The following is a 25,073-nucleotide window of genomic DNA, read 5'->3' as shown; positions in this document are numbered from 1 at the left end:
GGAGAGTTGAAAATTGTTTGGAGTATTAAAAATAAGGGTCGGATATTAAATGTTAACGGAAAATGGAATGTACTAGTCTGGGATAAGGTTGGGTTTGGGTTGGATATGGTTTTATAAGGTTTTTTATGGTGTTCGGCCGGCAATCAGCTGTTTGGGCACGCGTTGCCCCTCGGGAGTGGATGATGTCAGCTCCCTTCCTAGCGTAGCGACGGGTTGTATTAAATTTTGTAAAATTGCGCCCCTCGCGGTTTCGCTTAGATATGGGTACAGGCAGTGTCAAATGTTTGACGGGCTTATCTTATATTTGCGAACACTCTACATACGTAAAGAAATGCTAAGTAGATATTATTTATTTGTAGACCAACAAGTCGTAATTAAAAGAATTAAAAACATTACTATCCTGCCAAAAACTAAGAAGTAAAAAAGCTGCCCTATTGATTTTTTTTTATAACCTGTGTCACTAGAGAACGGGATAATGTAATGATTCTAAGCTGAGATCTATAGAAGTGCATTTTGACTTTGCTCAGACTTAAGACACCGTTGAAACGAGACAGCTTTATACCACTGGCATAAATCTGTCTCGTTTTGACTGAAACTTAAGGCTAAGCAAAGTCGAAGTGCGCTCTATAGATCTCAGCCTTATAGACCTATCTTCATTCTCCACAAGGGACACTATCGCCGACGATAATAGTTCGGACTCGTTGTAATTCGCTCGCCTTCTGAGATGGCGCCTTACGATACCCTATTAGTCCATACTCCATACATCTAAATCTACCGGGCCATTCACATCACTCGGTTCGGTAAGTTAAGGTAAGTAGGTATAAGGAACGATAACTTACCGGATCGAGTGTTCTGAATCGCCCGGCTGTTCAGGCAGCTACTTAGAAGTTATGATGGAATAAAGAAATGAAATGAAGGCGTCTTCCTAGTTTCTGCGTTTATAATCCATGGATACTTCTTAGAAGATACTATGGTTGAGATCAGTAGAGCTCATTTTAACTTTGCTCAGACTTAAGTTTCAATCAAAACGAGACAGATTTATGCCAGCGATATAACATTGTCTCGTTTTAACAATGTCAAAGTGCGCTCTGTAAATCTCAATCTGAGAGCTGTCACCTTAAAACAAGCCGTGCCAGATCTATGTACCTATTAGATAAATAGGTATATAATAATTCTGCCTACCTTTTCTACGACGGCGCTCTATGAATAATGCATCGTGGACGCCGCGGCTGCCTTTTGCAGCTTTGTTGATCCGCTAATTAACCTTCGATGACGAACGCCGTGTTACTAATTCCCCCTTGGCCCTTATGTACACATAGAATAAATCCCCATAGGTAAGAGTGTACTATGCAAACTTATAGTTTGGAATCGTTTATACTATACATCTCAGAATTTGTAAAAGTTACCATCGTAATATATTTTTAGTGTTCCGTACATCGAAAGGAAAAAACCCGTCTTATAGGCAGCACTTTGTTGTCTGTCTGTCTATCAGTCCGTCCGTCTGTCGTGACTCGTGTCTGTGAAGAAAACCTATAGGGTAGATACTTCCCGTTGACCTAGAATCCTGAAAGGCAGCACAAGCAGTCTCTTTCTTTTAACTTTGACAATTTGCATCTGGGATGGGGTTACACACAAATAAGTATCTGGCATTGCATGACGTGATTTCTAATACTATTCCGAAGAAAATGTAAAAAATTACACTTTATACTTTGATGTAAGATTTTTTACCTGTTACTTATCTCCCAAAGCCACCATGATCCAAACTTCATAGTCGCTGACCGTTCCTCCCTGTGTTGAGGACAATTTGCAGAGTCTAAAATAACGAAGGTCTGGCACGCGCTGGCTCTCTCTCTATAAGTCTGCCTCAGTGTAGTGACAGCAGATTTCTATTACAGTGCTGAATTTCAATTTTACGGCTCTTGTAGTTTATTTTTAAAATAGTTGACAGATAGCCAGCCATTTTTAGAATGAATGACAGACGGATAGATTGACTGGATAAAATTGAGGCTCTATACCCATTACATTCAATGCGAATCAAAGAATTCTCCGAGTAGCCGTAGTAGGTACCTACCTACTAGGTATTTGATAAGGGGTTGTGTACTAGATTCGAATTTCAATTTCCAAAGTAAACTACATAAAAATAAAATAAAAAAAGCCTTTTATTGCTCCTCTAGTTTTACAATAATATGAAATTATCATTCAACTTAAACATACTAGACGTTAGAGTAAATACCTATATACTTATCATTCAAAAGTAGGATAATATTTTTATGAAGAACCCTTTTCAGGTAAATTACATAACATATTAATTATTTTGATCGGATGCAGTGCACAAAGAGCCCAAGGGTTCCTTGTTTTTCTACGGAATAAAAAACTCGTCCGTTTTATTAAATTAGATACCTACTATGTGATCCAGGCCATGAAACAAGTGCTCTTCGTAGAATACGCAATATCATTTGGTTCGTTAAAAATACAGATTTTATCTCTAGTTTTAATGTCATTAACAAACCATAACTTTGACCGACCAACCTTTACACCGAAGTGACTAACAATAAATTCCCACTTTACAAGACCCCCAGCCTCATATAAATTATTGAGAGCAATAGATCTCACAATCTGGTTACGTGGGATCGAACCGTCATCCCTTATCCGTAGGAAGCGATCCATCAAGGTGTTATCTCGCAGGAAACAGGGTTTACTAGTGTTTCCACCTATCTCAGCTCTGCACACCAATCTATCCCTTAAGTTTAGCGAATAAGAGCGGTATTCCCGTGGTAATCCATGACTATGTCAACTAAGGACCATGGACATATTAGTTTGAATGACTCGTCAAGTTCAAAATATTGGAACAAATTATATTTTGATACCTGCGACCTTCGTGTTTTTATTTCATGTATATAGTTAGATTATATTTCGATATAAAAGTTCCTAAATAAAAATAATTTAAAAAAAAAACTTAGTGGTGCGGCTACATTATACCTAGGTATTCGGTAAATGATTCGCGATATCGTGAATTGTGTGGCCGGCGGCAATGGTATCGTTCCAAACATTCACGCTATGAATAATTCGCGCGAATACCTAGATAGGTTTTTAAAAATCCCGCGGGATTTCTTTTTTTTTTTTATTTGTTCAGACACAAGTTAGCCCTTGACTGCAGTCTCACACGGTGGTAAGTGATGCAGTCTAAGATGGAAGCGGGCTAACCTGGAAGGGGTAAGGCAGTTTTTCATGAAACCCATACTCGTTTGGTTTCTACACGACATCGTACCGGAACGCTAAGTCGCTTGGCAGCACGGCTTTGTCGCTAGGGTGTTCGCTAGCCACGGCCGAAGCCTCCCACCAGACCAGACCAGAAATTTAGAAATTATAAAATTCCAAACCCTGCCGGGAATCGAACCCGGGATCTCTCACTATTGAGACGCACGCTTACCATTACGCCAGGGAGGTTTTCCGGGATATATTATATTGAACACAGTACAGAGGGGACTATTATTCGCTGTCATAGAATGTCGCGTCTGCTGACCGACTGATATGCCAAGCTTAATATTCTGAAAAAATCGTTAAACACAAAACGTTCGTCGATTCCCGCAAAGTGTGGCCAGTTGTGAGTTGATATGCCGAATGCCTGCCGGACTGCCGTATGCCTGATGAACTCGAGTCATTTGCCGAATTCCAACAGTGGAACTGTATCATAAGCGATTATATGGCATGTTTTGTTGCGATAAAAATTTCCTTCTATATTATTTTCCCAGTCATAGGATAAGGAAAACAAATAAATAGTTGTTTGTCGTTACTATATTTACTTACTTACGAAACTAAGGCGCTAAGTACAGCTACAGAGTGGAGTGGGTGGAGCCGAGGCACAACGTTTGCATTTTACGAATTTCAACCGTATTTGTAAAGTGAATAAAGCCGAGTTTAAGTTATTATCGAAAAAGACACTGCGTCTCTTCTACACTGCGTGGATGTGTTGTGCATGTCTGACCTACTCACAAAAAAAACTATTCAAATTAAAAAAGAATTGGAACTCGGAAGTAATTTTTGAATTAGGTACAGTCAGTACATTCCTCATACTTTTCTACTAAGGATCTTCATTAAAACAAGGAACCTTTCAAGTGATAAAAGTGATTTCCTGTTGAATATTTTTTTTTTTGAAATAATGACCGCTAAAGTTTTAGCAACATCGGAATCCTTACATTGCGTGTTCTGATTCGCCCTTGCTTAGTTTTCTGATATGCTTTCTTTTGATCAACTAACGGAAAAAAAACTAACTAAAAGAAATAAAAGTTGGCAAATAAAATGAAGAGAAAACAATATATTAAACTAAAAAGAGGAGAAAAGAACTAACATTCCTATACCAAAGGCTAACATTACAACTTACAGTTAAACATTTTTAATTTATTAGCCAGTTTCTAGGAAAAATAAATTGAAAACCAACAGTTGTTTTCAAGTTTTATTGTTGAACAATAAAAGAATGTTTTCAAGTGCTATTATAGTAAATAAAATTCAAACCCTGTAGCGGTACCTAATTGTAATGCATTTATATAGTCGCTTTTTAGTGCAATTCATAATAATCATAGTAGCTTAATTGCTATACCCACTTAATCGCTGAAATCCACAGTTATATCAATAAAGAAGTCAAGCACTTGACTATTTGCGAGGAAAATAGTGCATTTGTTTGGATAAAAACCGTCAAGTGTGAGTCGGACTCGCACACGAAGGGTTCCGCACCATCGTACAAGAAATAACACTTCAATTTTTTTTTGTGATATTACCACAAATTCACGGTTTCATTTATTTACGCTACCAACCAACCAGCCTTTCATGATTCTAGGTCCTAGAATCATGAAAGGCTGGTTGCAATGTCTTACCACCCTGTAGGTTTTAATTCCCAATTCTTAACAGACAGACAGACAACGAAGTGATCCTATAGGTAATGGTTCCTTTTGAGGTACAGAACCCTAAAAAATAGTAAATTGGTCGAAAACAGCGGTTATTGTTATAGTTGTGGCTTTATGTGGAGTATAATGCAACTCGCGCTTGACTCGCCAATGCGGGCAACTTGATGGGGAAAAGTTTAGATTGGGACCCAAGGCGTGAGATAGAAGCGATTTAAGGTCCAAAATAATAACCAATCGTATCATTTGTCGATAAGTTACTTAGCAACGTTCTTTGTCGAAAAGAAATAATATTTCATACACCCAAAATATGATGTTCATTATTATGTACGGAACCCTAAAAGAGCGAGACCCGACTCGCACTTGACCGGTTTTCTTGTATAGTTTATTTACGCACGAAGTTGCCCCATGCCCTAAAATAGAGATTTTTATACAGGTTCCCTACTGTGGAAACCAAAGGCAAAACAACTGTTATTTTTTTTCAAGGGCCATAACTTTTAAAATTAATACAAGCATAAATCGATGTATAGCTTAGTTATAGATCTAGAACAACAAAGAACAGAATAATAGTGTAATAATAGCGCGTAAGAAGTGTACACTTAAGTAGTAGAATCTGGACTGTTATACCTCTATCGCTCCTGCCCGAAACCAACCGTCCTCAGTGAATAACTTCAGAGTCCCGGCGGACAGTAAAAACGAGGCGCAGTAAAAACCGCCATTCCAGCGCTTTACGGCGCTTATTGGCAGCTGCCTTTTGCATATCATTTAGCCACCTCAGCACGGGACGCTACACACATACTCACAAGTCCCACATGAGGAGGAAAGCAACTCTCCATCTCTTTTGTTCCTTTTGTCGTGATTATTTCCTGGGTAATAAGCGGTGATAGCTTCCTTAAGACGAGGTTAGGGGTTAGGGGTTTTTAGGAGCTATGTGCGTAATGAGTAATTAAATATCACTTGCTTTAACGGTTAAGGAAAATATCGTGAGGAAACCTGCATGCCTGAGAGTTAGCCATAATGTTCTCAAAGGTGTGTGAAATCTGCCAATACGCACTTGGCCAGCGCAGCGTGGTAGTCTGGTAGACTAAGACCAAAACTTTTCTCACTCTGAGAGGGAGACCCGTGCTCTGTAGTGAGCCGGCGGCGATGGGTTGATCGTGATGTTGATGATGATCCGTAGTAAGTAATTTAGTTAGCGAAAGTAGATAGGTAATAGGTATATTGGTAGAAACGAGGGTCTTGCTGCGACAGACGGTCTCCGTCTGGGAGGGTGGCGTCGCAGACTGTATACAAACAGGCAAACATTGATATTATGACAGCGTACAGGCGGCGTAATCCATACGTACTTTCATACTAATCCATACTGATATTATAGGTGCATATCCACACAGACGTAGATTGTTCACTGACCAATCTGCTCTCCAAGAGTCTTGGCCTGTTATAATAAAATGATGTTTATGTACATAGTAGTAGTTTATGGGGCTAGAATTCATTATGAAAGAAAATAATTTTTAAAAATATAGATTTTTCGAAATTTTAACATAATTAATTATTAACGTACTAAAATATTTTCCTGCCGAAATTACCTACTCTCTTTTATGTTAGAAAATTGAAAAATGATTGTCGTTATGCCTTGTGACGTCATTCATTGATCGCCGTCCGTACAGCGTGCAGCGTGGCGTTCGTAAAATTAATTATTTAGAACTGCCATACCCCTTCCAGGATAGCCAACTTCCATCCTAGACTATATAATCACTTACCACCAGGTGAGATTGCAGTCCAGGGCTAGCTTGTGAATGAAAGAAAATGTTAAAAATTACGAAAAATCTATTTTTTAAAATTTTCTCTTTAATAATAAATTCTAGCCCCATAAACTACCGCTATACAGAACATCTCGTCATTTATTTCCAACAACAGTCCAAGACCCTTGGATGAAGGATGCCAAGACCATATTGATTATGACTGGTAAATATTATTCAAGTGACAGTCAAACTACATTTGTTTGGAGCAAATAACTTTTTTTACTTTTTTTTATTCATTATAGGCAAGCGCTTGACCACAATCATTCTATGGCACGCGCTTACCTAGAAGATGCTTATTCACTTTTGGTTTAAAGATACTCGGATTGTTATTGCTAGGAAACACAGATCTCGGAAGAGTATTACCACGAACAACGAATATACTCTTCTTAAAAAACCTGAATTCCTTTTAGAAGTTTAATCTAGTTGCAAATTAAAATACTAGAACTCTAGTTCTAGTCTATCTTGGCTTGGTTTCACTAGACCCTATATCGCTTTTATATTAATTAAGAGCATAATATTATCTTACTCGTAACTGTGACGTTAACGTCCAAGTTAAAATTAACTTTTGGTTCTTACACATCGGTTCTAATTAGCACTCTACTCGTAAAGTTTCATTGTTTATTACTACAGTAAATCTGGTTTAATAATTATTAACATCTACCGGCGGGTGAAGTCAAACCTGAGCGTTTATTACGGAAACTATACTACCTACGTCTTATCGATTTTTAGTAAGTCTTTGCCTATGTCAAAAATTTCTCAGTGATTATTTAATAGAGGGTCTTCTAAAATACATAAAATTCACGTCCTTTGTTGTGTGATAATCATTTTAAATTATCAATTAAACTAAAAAGCACGCCAAATCATTGTGACGTCACATGCCAGTATTTCAGAGAAGCACGCATTTCACTCGGATCTTGATTCCACAATTCGTGGTAACAAGGTCCTATGGGCCTATGACGTACTTCAGCGAGAAGCTACTTACTTACCTTTTAAGAAAACTAAGGTATACGTTTGTTGGGAGCGCTCTACAAAGAAACTCCTCTTTAAGGAGACACTGTTAAAACGAGACAACGTTATACCACCGCTTAAGTCTAAGCAAAGTCAAAGTGCGCTCTATAGATTTCAAACTAAGAGCCCCTGACATAAACGGAGTGGCTTGTAAATTGTACAACACAGAAAAGCATTATGATGTTGCGCATGCGACGGTGACGTCACAGTTACGCTTTGGCGAAACGACTGTGACCCGACGCGACGTGCCTATCGCAGGGGCATATCTATGCTCTAGTCGCTAACATAGAACACGATATAACAATAGACATTGCACCATTCATCAATTTGTGCCTACGATTCACAACCCTCTAAATTACTTTTAGGTTTCCAACGGTTCGGAAGGGTGCCAATGGGACCCTATTACTAAGCCTCCGCTGTTCGTCCGTCTGTCCGTCCGTCTGTTTGTCCATCTGACTGTCTTTCAGCAGGCTTCATAAACCGTAATAGGCAGAGAGTTGAAATTTTCACATTGTGTATTTCTATTGTCTGTGTATTCTATCGCTGCGCCGCTCTATCAACACATAGTTATAATTTCAAAATTGGCGCCGTGAAAGTATGAAAAATATGTAACATAGTGTTATATCTGGCGTTTGTCTTTCAACTGCTAACTTCGAAATACATATCTACAATAAAAGTAATATATGCCACAGGTTGAAGTAGGCTTTTTTATAAATAATACACAGAATTTAAAATACTGTTGCAATCAAAAACTAAATAGGTAGGTGCATCACGTATTTTTTGCGAGTTTAGTTTTTGTAGTCTTTTGGATATTTATTTGTTTCTGTCTCTGTGTAGAAGCTGAATAAATCATTATTTACTTAAACGGCTCCTTGAATAAATTTCGGCGCCAAGCAAATTGGTTTGTCTGGTAACAAACAAATATTAAACAAGTGTAAATTAAAAATTTTCAACACCCCCGACAAATCATTTTCAAATAAATATTATGTATATCTAGGCAACGTCCATCTTGACAGCTTGACATATTTTGTCAATTGGCATAATATTATGAACCTAACGGTTATGTAACCTTCTTTTCTACAAGAAAACTAGAAAAGAGCTGATAACTCTTAAACGGCTGAACCAATTTTTTTGGATTATAGCTAAGAACACTCTCGATCAAGCCACCTTTCAAACAAAAAAAACTAAATTAAAATCGGTTCATTCGTTTAGGCGCTACGATGCCACAGACAGATACACAGATACACAGATACACAGACACACAGATACACAGATACACACGTCAAACTTATAACACCCCTCTTTTTGGGTCGGGGGTTAAAAACCTACTATAACTTGAAATATTTTCAAGGCAAGGGTGAATACTGAATACCCATATTCTCGGCAATCACGCCCCAACCTAGATCTCATCGTTACTTTTTATCAGGCACTAGCTGATGCCCGCGACTTCGTTCGCGTGGATTTAGTTTTTCGAAATTTCATGGTAACTCTTTGATTTTCCAGGATAAAAAGTCGCTAGCATCAGCTCAATAGTCCCACAATCTAAAAAAAACATCATAAAAGCATCGCCACAGGAAAATGCTAAATAGTAACTACTAATCTCAAAGGTTAGTGAAAAAACGTCGTAGAAACTTAAAGCGCCATAAACCTGAGACGTTAATGTTGTACCTTCTACATCTCCGATTAATCAATGCCATATTAGCATACAATAGCCGCCGGCGCACGGTCGGCTGACCTGATAGTGGTGAAGCTTACACATTGCCACACTGTCGGTCGCCGGGTCGACGGACTGTTGCGCAGTGGTTGATGGATAGCCAACTCCGCTGGAGAATTGTGTGCGCAAACGCAGGTGCACTGTATAATCCCTCACTCTCATTTGGTCATGATGATCTCCCTGGCGCAATGGGGAGCGCTGTGGTTCTATTAGTTGGAGGGAGAGGAGGAAATTTGGAAATTTTTGGAGACCCCACTTTTTTGATGTAACATCCTTCAGGTTGATTTTTTCGTATAAAATGTAACCTATGTCACCCCATACCATAATAACGAATCGATTGACACCTCATTCATCGAAATCAATTCAGTAGCTTAGGCGCTGCGGTGGAACACACATAAATACAAACCTGCATACATGCATAGATTGCTAAACTCATAACCCTTGTTTTTGGCTTTGCCATAGTCGGCTAAAAAGTAGCATGTTTCGTCAATAGTTTGAACGTGTGCACAAAATGTAATCTTTGCGATAAAAATGAGCTCTAACGCAAAAAGTCCATTAATACTAGTGACTTCCGACCAAACAAGTCGTGGACACATTTACGCGTGACTCATGATAATACACACACAGTATAAATATCACACAGTTCAGAACCTCAAGTGTGTCTTTTTGCTCTTATCTTATCTATGATTGGCTATAATATGATAACCTTCCTGCGTGAAGCCAATGGTGTGGCTAAATCTTTGAAAAGAGCAACCAGCCACTACATTCTATTCGTACATCGTCTCTTTAGGTGAGATCGCAATCTTGCATCTTATTATTAGGGATGGTGACTATTTTGTCAAATCAGCGACTTTTTATCAAACGTCAAAATGCTTGCATAATATGAGAACTTGTATGAAATTCACAGAAGTGACGTCATAAACGTTAGCTTAATAATATGACGTACAACAGCTGTGGAGCAGTTTACGATTTTTGGAAGACCCTCTGTTTAATAGTTCCTAAGAAATAATTTATTTGAGACAGTCGTCATCCCAATTGTAAACGAATGGAAAATAAACCTTTTCTGAACTGTAAGATTGCTGGACAGTGATTACTGATAATAGAGCTACCAAGTACCACGTTACTCGGCATGCAGGCGCAATCAAACTCTTTCCGCATAAGAATGTGCCTAGGTCTTAAAAATAAACGAGGAATGGGTAGCTGAAGATTAGATCGTGTAGGTACTAGACAGGTTTTAGCTCGGCGTGACTTGGCTGCGTTTTCACCCGATGGTTATTGCAGTGCGTTGAGGTAGTCTAGGATAGAAGGCGCTAGATTAGAAAGATAGGCTTACGGATTAAGAGCCAGCGCGTGCCAGACCTTCGTTGTTTTATAAAAGCTGAAGGCTTCTGTGCGTATATTTTTCCCAACACAGCGAGGAAGGATCAACGACTATGAAGTTTGGATCGTGTGTACATGTAGAAACCCGTTCTTTAACACGTGTGCTGGTTCAAGAGATAAGCTTTTTAGCTATGTGATTATGATCTAAAAGTAAAGCATATTTTTACAAATAGTTAAGTTCAAGGGCCGATTTTTAAATCGTCAAATAACTTTTGTATAGGAAATCTGACAATAAGACTTTGTTCCTTAGATAAAAGTTATTTGACGATTGAAAAATCGGCCCTAAAAGAGTCTTGTAAAAACTTATGATTTTCCACATAGCGGAATTTTCATGCGCAGCGGCGCTGTTTTAATTATTATGATTTGTGTGATAATTACATAGTAACCACTGTAGGTAAATAAGTACCTATACCTATTCAGCTTAGTGTGGAAGTTGGCGATAAAAGTAGTAACTTTCAGCGGCGGAGAGATACAAAGTGCTACTTCGCAAGGTTTTACCGAACAACTAAGTTGCAGCAAGTTTCAAGTTTCACTCCCCGTGCCAAAGTTACGTAGGTATTCAAGTATAGTTACTTGCGGTGGGTTTCTGTGTTTACTTACACTAAATAACTTCATCTATGTATCTTCTACGTTGCGGTCCCAAGGTGCTGGAATGGTGACCTCGCAGCATTGGAAGATCCCTATTTGGATTTCTGTGAAGATCCCCATAAGGTGGAGAGACACCATCAAACAAGTCGCATGTCGGCTACATGCGACTTGTTTGAAGGCCGCGCCTACGATCCAAATAGTCCAAGAAAATCGGTTCAGCCGTTTGAAAGTTATCAGGTCTTTTCTAGTTAGGCACTGTAACCTTCACTTGGGGGTGTTATAAATTTTTAATTTACACTTGTTTTAGCATAGAGTAGCACACGCAGGGCATCGATGTATATGGATGGGTCCTTCGAAGATAAAAAACGCGCTCAAAAAGTCAAGAGAAATTGCATAAGTCTCTTGACTTTGTCAATGACGATGACGTAAGATTCAAGCGTATTTTTGCGGACGGAATTGTATGGGAAAGGCTAATTCATATACATCGATGACGCAGGTAGCCGCGACGCTAGCTAGACTAGAATTTCAACACTCGCCGAAAAAGTTTTAATTATACCTACCCATGCAAAAAAAATCACGTCGATCCGTTGCTTCGTTGCGACCTGATTAAAAGACAAACCAATAAACCAACAAACAAACACACTTTCGCATTTATTACATGGGTAGTGGTACCAACCTAATAATTTGTAATTTTTTATACGTTAGGAGTGAAAGCGGCAGGTGTAAGCGCCAAGTCGCATTACCCACACTGAGCGATCGCGACATTACTCACTTTAATGTTATTTTTAATGCTCATTCGTATGTTAATTAAAACACGCAAGGTATATGTATGTACTGCCTAGTTAACTTGCATATTCGTGTGGTTTGTTTTTATTTTATAAGTTAAATTTTACTATGTACCTACTGCAGACCACGAAACTAATAAGGTAATAGACATGGTATCTGGGAAGCGGCGTGATGCCGATTTTGAGTTACTCGTATACAAAAATTTACAAAAATATTTGAAGTTCGCAACAGGTCGACATGGCGATTGCGATATAAGGCGGGAGGGCAGGGGGGGGGACACATCCCGCACTGTCCGCCTGTGCTTCTTCTGCTTGAGGTCCTTTACCTTTAATGCTCAAGTATTAGAGGCGCCGGGGTAACTGGTACCTAATGGTAATGTGTGGTGTTATTTTTTTTACGGGGAAGTTTGAAAGTAGCGCAGTGGTAGAAAATCTGAGGGGGTAATGGGCTGGCATGGTATGGGCATATAATGCGAAGGGATGAAAGTCATATCACAAGAAGAATTTTAAATATGCACGTGGAAGGGAAAAAGAGGAGAAGAGGAAAAGGTGGATGGATCGCGTGAAAGAGGATATGCGTATAAAAGGGGTCGATGATATTTTGACGGATGACAGAAGGGAGTGGAAAAAGAAGACATGTATTATAGAAGCAGGCGTTATTTTGCGGAAGTCCATGATATACAAGGAACCAAAAGCTTAATATGCTATAATCCACCAAACCAACGAAATCTATATGGTACGCAGCACCACACAAATTCCAACACCACTCGACGCAAGCTTGCGACGCTACTTGCAAAGCTTTGCAATTAGACATTGTAAGGTCTACATCTCCTGAGGATGCTCCGGTGTCGGGGCGAAACGCGCGTCGAGTTGTGTTTGAATTTGTGTGGTGCTGCGTACCATACAGGTTTCTTTGGTTTGGCGGATTATAGCAAATTAAGCTTTTGGTTCCTTGAAAAAGAAGACATGTTGTGCCGACCCCACGTAGCGTGGGATAAGGTCCGGAAGAAGAAGATTTTATTATTTTTTGTACGATATTTTGGAAGATGGAACCCTTCGTGTATGAGTCCGACTAGAACTTGATTGGTTTTTTCTGCTTATCGCAGAGGTAGGTTTAAAGGTATTTTATACAATTTGAAGCAAACAATTAAATCCGCCATTACGATATGATTAATGACGTATCGCGTGCAATGCTCGCCGATAGATCGGGCGGGAGATATGCCCGTAATCGGAGATATAGCCCGCTTGTATAGAAATTACCAATCACGTTAATAAATACGGCGATTGGATTGGATTTCACATTGCGTTCAGAAAATTGTAGTGACATCAAAACGTTGCGCGCTGGTCGCGATATAGGTACGTGTTTACTATTATGGTCCTAAATCCCACTGCCGCCAGACGTTCCTTATTTTTTGAGAAACAAAATGTGTGGGATAGAGTGGTGCTAGTATGCTATTTGCTAGCTTGTACCTCGGGTCAGTTTAAAGTTATCAGTAGCAAAATGCACGTAAAAACATTCTCACTTTTCTTAATGTCTGAGTTATACATTTCAGACTATAAGTATCTAATATAAACTATGTTATTTTTTGTGAGCTTTAAAGCATCTGGCAGAAATCCGCCTACAGGAAGTGCCAGACACCAGTAAGTATTGAATATTAATTAATAACAAAATTCTGTAAAACACATGAAAATCAGCAGTCGGACTTTAAGAAAAGTGAGTAAATTTTTTAAATAGGTACTTTTAATATAAAATGGCGAACAGTACAAGCTAGGAAATATGCGTACGTTAGTATTATAGGACACACTGAAACTACTCTATCCCACACATTTTGTTCCTCAAAAAATAAGGAAGGTCTGGCGGCAATGGGATCTTGCTCTGTTATAGTAAAATAACAGCTACAGTGTGACGATCGCAATCACCTCTGATTGGCTGACACTCGCTCACTATTGGCTAGAATTCATTGTTGCAACAAAAATACCACGAATTTAGTCAATGACAACCATAGCGATTGTAGTAATTTCACCTCGTTCTCTTTTCTAAAATCTTTTTCTGTTAAAAAGAAATACATTTTCAATAATGTTTGACGATACTTTCTAAGTGGCGGCAGTATAGGCTTGCTTTTCGCAACAATGGCGCAGTTTGCTTAGCACGGTAGCTCTGTGTGCAATATTTCATGCTACACGAGTGCTATAATGGGTTTGATTGAAACGCACGGCTTTGAACAATACCTACCTGCATTAAAAGGCTCTATCAAAGCAAGAGGTTCCGGGTTTGGTCCGCGTGTGTTTAGCTTTTTGAAAATCCCGTTGAGGCTCTTTGATTTTACGGGATAAAATATAATAGCCTGTCTTAGAAATACAGCTAAGTTGAAAATGTTACAATCAAACTTAAAGCAAGCTTTATCTAATCACTGTAGAAATCATTCCCGCGTGGAATGGTGCCATGGCTGCATTTCCGCGCTGGACAGTCAGGCTGATCCTTTGTGCAAAAAATGAGTCAGCCCTTCTGTCACCAGGTGAGGCTATTAATCGCGGTGAAATGTCTCGTAACTTTATTTGTACTAAGACTCCAGGGGTCTCCACGGCAAACGGAACAGACAATATTATGTAGAAAGCTATCTCCATTCCAAATAGCCAAATCGGTTCAATCATTGTGGTGTGAAGGAGTTACAAACATCCAAACATACAATCTTTCACTTTTATAGATATAAGAACTAAGAATGGTTACGTCTACTTATTTGATGCAGTCTACTCTGGTATGCACCATGTACCATACCAACCTGTACTTGTGTTAAATACCGCAGTTGGCAGCCCTGACAACAATTCGAATTTCGAACTCGATCGAGGCCGAACTGGCTGATATCTGAATTTTGCATACCGCATCAACGGAGAGACGGACCAACTTGCATTTACCGTCACCAAACTGGTATTCCACTTACAAATAACCTTATTACGAAAGCGGTGAAGGCGATAATCGTATAGCTACAAGTTTGTGGAGCGTATGTGATATCGATGTTCTGTGGGTAGTACAACGCATGCGTGTTGAACCTAGAATCTACACCTGCGACCTTCTCGCACTAGTGACATTTCAGATGCTGACGAGGGATGACGTTGGTTTTGTATGAGGTTTTTGTTCCCATTTTCCGATAAATAATAGGAAATTGGGCGGAAATTGTTCTATGACAAAGCTCGACTCTGAAGTCCTTTATTATTCAATAATAATATAGAAAAAAATATAATGAAACGGATGTTAGATAAGATGGAATCAGAAAAAAATTGCTTAAATTATTTTTTTGCCCTTGTTTCTGCTCCAACAAAGGCTTAAGCCTTGATGTTAAATATCTTCTGTGAACTGACAACCGGTACTATCTCAATTTAAACACTTTTCCAGGATGAAGGAAAAAAACTTGTTTCCTTTAACCAAATACGTAGTGACGCTTGCCAGTGTAGGTACGTTATGAGGTTATGCTTTTTAAAAATTTGTTCCAAACTAGATAACTGTCTTGAGTTATGGCACTGTGGGGTACGAACCCCTATCCATGGAAAGAAGTTAGTATAGCACTGTCTCTGTTACGTAATCCCATACAAACCACAGAGCCAAAAATCTCAGTGGGGGTTAACCATTTTGAGCCACCAACCAATAACAAGCATGTTTAAAAAAGAATTCGAAATTCAAATCGAAAATGTTTTCAAAAAACATTCGAAATTCAATTCGTAAACCTGTTTTTCGGAAATATAAGAGTATATCGTAGTTATCGTGCATGGAAAGTCGATTAGCCGATTGGATTCAAAATGGTGTTTTCAATTCATTTTATCCGCATAGTAATAATTTGAAAGGAAAAACGCGCGGGCTCTTTGCTATGATAATAAGCTAGCGCAGCGGTCCATTTGGCCCGCTCTTTTTAGCGTTCTGTATCTTTCCAGAGAAAAAAATGAATTCTCAGAGGATCACTTCATTGTCTGTCTGTCGTGTCCGTGAGGACCGATCGAAGAACTAATCTAGAATCATGAAAGTCAGGTAACACTGTCGGATAGCCCGAAAGGGAAAAATCCAAAAAGCGTAAAGTGATCACAAAAAGTGTTATTTTTTGTGCGATGATATGGAACTCTTCGTGTGCTAGGCCGACTCGCACTTGACCGATTTCATTTTAGGATTCAATTAGAATTGAGATCCCACACATCATTATTATCGTCATCATATTTTGTGGGTCCTTCACAGCGTTCTTCCATTCCGGCCCTTCGTCTTCTGTCTTCAGTTTGTGTATTTCACATTCTCTTCAGGTTTTCTTGTACGCATTCCATCCAACGCTTTTTGGCCTGTCTTTTGGTCTTAGCGATCAGCTTGTTTGCGTTCACGGCTGAACATGGGCCTTCCCAAGAGCGCGCCACCACACAGGCCTTCCTTCGATGATTCGTTGAACAATTTTCCAAATTCTACCCAGACCAGCTGTATTCTTCTGTCAACTTTCTTTTGGTCTTTTGGCGCCATACATTTTCATAGCGTTTAGTATCCTCGCGTCAGCCGCGACTCGTCCATCGCGCGCGTCTGTCGCTTCAGCCGCGACGGAAGTCTACCATTAAATGGCCGCACGCGTATGACGCGGAGAGCTTGAACGACCGACACGTTCAGCGAATCGCTTCGGCTGCGAATGGAAGTCTACCTTTATCTACCCAAGTATTTACTTGTAAACAGCTTAATGCAATTCAGATACATAGCCTCCCCCATGGCCTCTGTTCTTTGTGAGTTGAGACCACTTACGGGGTCGGTTATTGAATCAGCGCGGTTTTAGAAGGCAGGATTTTCCCCCATGGTCACCATTACCTACTGTTCTTTGATACCACTTGTCGGATATTAAATCAGTGTGCTTGTTTAAAGTACGCAAAGTAAACAGTGTGCTTAGTATGAGATTTTATATTTCACTAACGTTGATAGAATTCGAGACTCGAGGCATAATTACATCAAAATAAAATGGACCTTCAAACCCTTGATTTAAAGTCAAAAATTAACTGGCACCGATTTTAATTTCGCAACGTTTCAGCTTGGAGTGCTGGGTGTAGATGTACGGACAAACTTAAGCCTTAAAACATGGCATTTCAGTCTCAAGGCAATCAAGCTCGAATTACAATAATGTAAGTGAGATGTAATGTTATTTGTGTTATATTAAGGGGCCCAAGCGATGTTTTGTTCCCCGAGGGCGTTAGTTTGGATTCAGAGCGTAGCGAGAAATTCAATATTTGTTCAATATATTCATCACTACCTTTAAGAAAAAAAACTAAGAGTAGTCCTACTCGAAACTCATATGTTAGATAGAAAGTGTAAATAAATACAAAATAATTATAAAAAATTAAACATTTACATATATGGAATACTTTCTGACAACTCGTGAACTAAAGCACTAGTCGCGGACCAAACGGAAGAGAGAAAGCTCAAACTCCCATAAGAACAAAATTTAATTTTGTCCTCGCTATCCCCCAATGCCAATTTTCGTTTTTCGAACATGATGAAAAATCTCATACTAAGCAGCAAGCGCACAGATCGCCTTTGATTTCGCCGCGCGCCTCTCCGACGACGCGCCATGTCCCCGGCCGCCTGTAATTAACCTAATAGCTATTATAAACCGCCTGATGCAGCTGTGGGTATCTACTCTTTGCTTGTGTTTCAGTTTTTACGATAAAAGCAGGCTCCTACGCATAAATCTAATCAAAACACTGTTAGTTATCCGTGCAATTCTAGAAGATGCATTAGATTTGATAGATCGCCGTACCCAAAAATTCATCATCATTATCTAGATCAACCCGGCGCATTACTGAGCACGGGCACAGGCACGGGTCTCCTCTCAAAATGAAAAGGAAAGCCATAGAATAGAATAGAATAAAGGTATTTTTATTCAAGTAAACTTTTGCAATTGCTATTGAATCGTCAAAATAATTTACCACTGGTTCGGAATGCCGTTCCTAGTTCTGGCATGCTGGCCCAGTGTAGATTGGCGGACTTCACACACCTTCGAGAACATTATGGAGACCTCTCAGAGGTTTCCTCACGATGTTCCACACCCGAATAAGTATTGGTGATCAATTACTAACGCAGACGAAATCTATCTTCTACACTACGCTTGCTTATTCGCGGTCTACACTCTAGAACTTTCCGGTTCCGTCGTGCAAACGATCCACATATCCACTGCATCGTCTGGCTCGTCCCGGCTAATGTTTCGATGATTGATAGGTTACCGGCGTCAGTGAAACGCAAGTAGGTACTTTATCAAGTCACTTTACTTGGATACTTCTCAACATTAGGCCTCTACTCACATAATAGGTAAGTACTTAGTTACTACCGAATAATTACAACAAATCGCTATATAAAACCTCGATTTTACTCCCAGAAGACCGAATCGTCCTCTCTTGCTGTCCGGGTCACACCATATAATAGGTATGTCCTGGTTTTTTTGCACGTCATGTCAGTGTTGCTAACGATCTTTCATCGCTCCATATTTGCTTTCTTATGAAAATAATATCATACAAAGAGCCATTTACTTACTGCATAATCGGATAATGTATTTAAGCTGTATTTCTTCCAGTAAATGGCTTTATTGTTGTGCTATCTCGGCTTAGCCACTTTAGCGCTCGAGTGGCGACTGGCACCTGGCGAGGTGGACTGTATTAGGTAGGCAATGAACTTTAAAACTATTTATTATAGGTACATATAATTTTGTTATTAGGGTTCCGTACCTCAAAAGGAAAAAAGGAACCGTTATAGGATCACTGCGTTGTCTATCTGTCGTGTCTGTCAAGAATCCTATAGGATCCTGTTGATTTAGAATCATGAAATTCGGCAGGTAGGTAGGTCTTATAGCACACATAAGAGAAAAGTGTCGATAAAATACGACTGTAGGTAATACGGAACCCTCGGTGCGCGAGTGTGACTTGCACTTGACCGATTTTTATTCTATTAAAATATTCTTTGAATTTTCGAAACTATGTGCGTCTTAAGGAATTACCTAAATATCATTTCCTTTAACGCTGAAGGAAAACATTGTGAGAAAACTTGCATGGTTATTCGTTAAAACGTTATTACCCGTAACAATTTTTCAAGAATAAAATGTAGGTAAATGCCTACTGGACTTGCAACTCTATCGCACGATATTATGGAGAAGGCGTCGCCTTTTGTCCTAGACGATAGTCTTAAGTTTCAATAAGTTTCTTTTTACCCATTGTTTACAACAGTCTAGAGCGGAAATGGCATGGAATTTGCTAAACATACAAAGAGGCACTTTTGCTGATTATCTTGCCGTCGAAAACTTTCTGCGAATTGCGCAAGGTGTTTTGTCAAGGTGGTGTTGTGACGTCAGCTGCCATGACAGTGAAATGTGAGACTCAAGTGTTCAATAATAATGTGAATTTTGTGTAACAAATAATTAACATTTATAAATAATGCCGAAACGTACGAGTATTAAGTTACATAGTTAAGCATTTTTTTGTGCGCGCTTGTTAACTTTCAACTTTGTTGTAACTTTTAGGTATAGTGTCTTTTCATAATTATGTTCTCTCATAATTAACTACTAAGTATACATTTTTGGTATTCGATATTAAATCGGGTAAAATAATATTTTTGTAACCTAAGTAGTTTTCTCTCTTGTAACTTTTTAAGTTAGATCTAAGTCGAAATTACGTATGGTGTTTAACCACGAGTGACGTTTTTCCTAAACATCTATATTTATAAAAACATCTCTACCTATAATACTTGTTAACCGTTAACTTGAAAAGTTACACTATACAATCAGCACTGACCTTTGGAGCAGTCGTAATTCGTAACAGATTACAATAATTTACAAATATCAACAATTACTTCATTAATTCACAGACCGCCTTTCGCAACGGACCTTAACCCCGATTAACTTCAACTTTTATATCTATACCTGCTACCGCAACTATACCTAACTAGGCTAGCCCGATGGCTCAGGAATTTGGAATTTTCAAGCTCTTTGTCCTATTTTAGAGGTAACGATTTACATTTTACATCTAAAAAATAGAACAAAGAGCTTGAAAATTCCAAATTCCTAAGATTGAAACTAGGACATCCATATTCCATACATACATGAAAAGAAAAGTCCTGACTCACTCATTGATTTATCAACGCCGAGTCTAAACCCTTGGGCCCAGAAAGCTGAAATTTTGCATGGAGGTTCCCTTTGTAACATAGACAATTAATAAGACTAGATTTTCCGAATTTCCCCCAATAATAATAATAACATTTTTGGCGAACGAAGCTGCGAGCGATCGCTAACAGCGGGCAATTTTTTTTTCGCAGTCTCACGCGCTAAGCTTTGAAAACCTTCGAGTAGGTATGCAAAACCCAGCCCGGACGCTACGCGGACACCCTCCTTCATCCTGCGCCGTTCCCTCAATTTTGAGGATCGTGGCTCCCCTTAGATGCAATCTTTGCGACGATAGCATTCCGAACCAGTGGTAGATGCTGTTGACGATTCAAAAGAACTTGTAAAAGTCTAATTGAACTAAAATATTTCGAATTTGAATTTGATGTGCCTCCATTACTCCCTTTTTCTTGCAGCGTGAATAGCATCGCAGATAGGTGTATCGACCGCTTCTTTTATTTGGTCTGACTAACTCGGGCTACGTCCGTGGACTCTTATTCCTTCGATCTTACCAGTGACTGTACTCAGAGGAAAAATCTGACGAAAACTCGGACGGATGGCAACCCTATAACCCTATATGGAGATTATAGTTATAACCTATGACTTATGTAAATTATAGCAATTATTTATAGTTCGTGTAAAGTTCAAGTTGAATAGTGCGTTTGCCATCAAAATAGTATACGTTAGGTACCTCGTCATTATCATCATCTCAATATATCGCCGGACCACAGTTGAGTAGGTACAGAGACTCTTAGAATGAGAAGTGGTTCGGCCGTAATCCACCACGCTGGTCAAGCGCGGATAAGCAAACTTCACACATATTGTTTGAGAACTCAAATGTTGAGATCTATAGAGTGCATTCTGACTTTGCTCAGAGTTAGTTAATTTAAGACAGTGTTGAAACGAGACAGAGTTACTTACCTATATTGTTGGCATAAATCTATCTTATTTCAACTGGCTCCCCTTAGATGCAATCTTTGCGACGATAGCATTCCGAACCAGTGGTAGATGCTGTTGACGATTCACAAGAACTTGTAAAAGTCTAATTGAACTAAAATATTTTGAATTTGATGTGCCTCCATTACTCCCTTTTTCTGGCAGCGTGAATAGCATCGCAGATAGGTGTATCGACCGCTTCTTTTATTTCGTCTGACCAACTCGGGCTACGTCCGCGGACTCTTATTCCTTCGATCTTACCAGTGACTGTACTCAGAGGAAAAATCTGACGAAAACTCGGACGGATGGCAACCCTATAACCCTATATGGAGATTATAGTTATAACCTATGACTTATGTAAATTATATCAATTATTTATAGTTCGTGTAAAGTTCAAGTTGAATAGTGCGTTTGCCATCAAAATAGTATACGTTAGGTACCTCGTCATTATCATCATCTCAATATATCGCCGGACCACAGTTGAGTAGGTACAGAGACTCTTAGAATGAGAAGTGGTTCGGCCGTAATCCACCACGCTGGTCAAGCGCGGATAAGCAAACTTCACACATATTGTTTGAGAACTCAAATGTTGAGATCTATAGAGTGCATTCTGACTTTGCTCAGAGTTAGTTAATTTAAGACAGTGTTGAAACGAGACAGAGTTACTTACCTATATTGTTGGCATAAATCTATCTTATTTCAACTGAAAGTCTGAGCAAAGTCAAAGTGCGCTCTATAGATCTCAGCCTAAGGCATGCAAGTTTCCTCACGATTGTTTCCTTCACCCTTAAAGCAAGTAATGTTTAGATAATTGCTTAAAGCGCACATAACTATGAAAAGAGTTGCAAACCCGGAATCAAACCCTCAACAGAACAGGGAAGATATCTATGTGATAGCCAAGATATCTACCATGTCTTGGCTATCACATAGATATCTTCTTCAAGTGCCATCTTCTAGCGGAGATTGGCAATCATTAAGGCTAACTGGATTTTGTTCACCGCTGCTTTAAACATAGACCTTGTACTCATGTTGAACCACTGGTGAAGGTTGTTAAGCCAGGATGTTTGTCTACGGCCAGGTCTACGTTTGCTTTTTATCTTGCCCTGTATTAGCAGGTCTGTAGCAGGTCATATTTTGAGTTACGCATTATACGGCCCAAGATATTCGAGCTTTCTCCTTTGCACACATTTGAGTAACTCCCCCGTTATAGATAAAGAAGAATTCAAAGTTCAGAGTAGCAACAGTAACTCAGACAAACCAGTAGGCAGCAGTAAGTAAGTAAGGGCGGGCACTATCACCATGACGCATGGCCCACTTTATTTCACGCGGCCCGTCTTAAGCGCCGCAATCATTTCTACACTTTTCTCACTACTGCAGCCGGCGCGAGTCATAAGCGGATCGAAAAGTACCATTTCATTACTCTTCCCGCGGCTTCGTCCGCTTGCACTATAGCAATCTGTAGGCGGTACGTTGGATTCGTCGCGCTTCGTCGTGACACTACTTTGCTGTCGACGGTTTCAGGCTAGATAGCCATTCCTATTCTTAAAAGTCTAAAAGCCATTTCTTATATAAACCTATCCATTCAGCTCTTGTTAAAATCATTAGACGCTTCCTAAAGTTTTAAATCAACTGTCTTGTGGACACTAAAGCCAGGAAAAGCCTTATGAGAGAGAAGAGTTTCTCGATGGAGTGACCTCCAACTCTTGACGCGCACTTGATATCTGAATATAGTTCATATCGATGACTGATTGCAGATAGCATTGAAGTATTTAAAAAAAAGAATTTTATAAAAAGTTTATAACTTATACCACTCGATTCCCGAACAGCAGTCAGGACGGGGACGAAGCAGCATTACTCATCGGTCAAATGCTCCCCTGGGGAGACGGAGACGCCATGACATCCGTCCTTGTCTGCTTTGTCTGCGTTACGGTTTTTTGTCGATTTTGTGATCGAATTCCAATATCCCCTGCATTGTCTTCGGACGTGAAGTGATTTGGGACAACGCGCGACGGCGCGGCGCGGCAGTGAAACGCGATGGCAACTGCACGGTTCACACTGAAAGTGAGTGCAAGCGTGAACACTGACCTCTGAGAACGCTGGACGTGCTTTTGCCGAACTGTTTTTAAAGCAACTTGATTATCACCATTTTGGCGATGATAACAGCAGTGAGCGTCATACGAGTGTCTCGAAAGTCGGAACTAAATATTGATGATGAGATATCTGTCAATATAGCGTCAATACGAAGACCATTTCACACAGTGTCAATTTTGTATGGTAACATGGTTTCTATATGGTATCGTACCAGAACGCTAAATCGCTTAGCAACGTCTTTGCCGGTAAGATCCTACCAATTAGCCACGGCCGAAGCCTCCAGGCAAAAAAATAAGTTTGTCACATGCAAATTAGAAGTAGACCACCTACCAGGGGTCCAGAACGAGGAAGAAAGTGACAGCAAAGTAATGAAAGAATGAAAGCCATTAGAAGTGTTGTTTTATTGCTTGGCTGGCCATTCTCACGACATGTGGCGTTCATTACACGCACGTTATGGCATTTATTTCTACCCGGCGCCAGTGGTCTTTACAATAAAGTAGGTAAAACTGCAATATCGATAACCTATTCAAGTGCTAACAGGCACGGCTTGACACCTTTCAGTAACTCTACTCACAATAATGTAACTAATGTTTGTCATAAACGAACTACAATATTGGCACACTCAAAAAAACTGAATAGGCATCTTCTAGGTAGACTTCATCTTAGGATCCATCAACCATTCACCTACTACCTATTTCGCGAGATTACAGTCAAGCGCACAGCGAGGGCCTCTCTGGCGCAGTGGTAGGCGTTGCGGTCTTATTAGTGGGAGGTCCCGGGTCGGATTCCCGGTGGGGTTGGGAATTTTACAATTTCTAAATCTCTGGTCTGGTGGGAGGCTTCGGCCGTGGCTAGTTACCACCCTACCGGCAAAGCCGTGCGCTAAGCGATTTAGCGTTCCGGCACGATGCCGTGTAGAAACCAAAGGGGGTATTGGGTTTAATGAAACCTGCCATGCCCCTTCCAGGTTAGCCCGCCTCCATCTTAGACTGCATCATCACTTACCACCAGGTAAGATTGCAGTCAAGGGCTTGTATCTGAATTATAAACAAGAGAGCATTGTGAAAGGGATAGCAGTTAGCAATAATTTAGATCTTCGATCACTGAAAATTTAGATCTGTTTTATTTAGGAGATCGTGTTCAACCACCAACAGAATATAGGCACGATGTCTAAAGGACCCACTAAATAATACCAATAAGTACTCATAATAATATTATGTACGGGCGGCCTCAGAATTCGAGTAGTAATTCCGCAAAACTATTGCATTAAAAACCTGTCGCACTTATGACCTTTTTCTATAATCACGCCACACACATCCAACGCAAGTGCATAACCGTGCCACGCGAAAATGATCATTAAGGTGCTAAACGACTTACGGCCTTTGACTGTACTGACTGTAGGTGCGATTTATATTAGGCATGTAAAATCGATGCCAGTCAAAACATCCGCCGAGCCGCTCGCAGATGAGAGCGACTTTTTGGAAACGTGCTTTATCGCTGTAAGCACGACCAAGTCTTTCAAAACACAGAAGGTTCGTAGCTTTAGGTTACTACTCTACCTACCTATATTAAACCTACTCTGCAAGTTTGCAATCCTCACACATTCACACACTTCCACAGCACAGCACACTCGGTCAACACAAATATGTATTTTGTGCTTTCTGAGTGTGCTCCACTGTCGTCCAACAGGAATGTCCCCAAACTCCCAAACTCCCAAACCC

The 25,073-nt window shown here is 39.7% G+C and overlaps 1 protein-coding gene across 2 annotated transcripts in view; it reads left to right on the top strand.

The window, feature by feature from the left end:
- Positions 1–25,073, top strand: part of LOC123871691 (protein winged eye) — a 106,223-nt gene that overhangs the window by 10,922 nt on the left and 70,228 nt on the right. The gene's annotated exons all lie outside the window — the stretch shown is intronic.

This window comes from Maniola jurtina, chromosome 14 (genome assembly GCF_905333055.1).
Source record: "Maniola jurtina chromosome 14, ilManJurt1.1, whole genome shotgun sequence".
NCBI classification, from domain to species: domain Eukaryota; kingdom Metazoa; phylum Arthropoda; class Insecta; order Lepidoptera; family Nymphalidae; genus Maniola; species Maniola jurtina.
The sequence above is the reverse complement of the archived record's forward strand: the minus strand, read 5'-3'. Positions and strand labels throughout refer to the sequence as shown.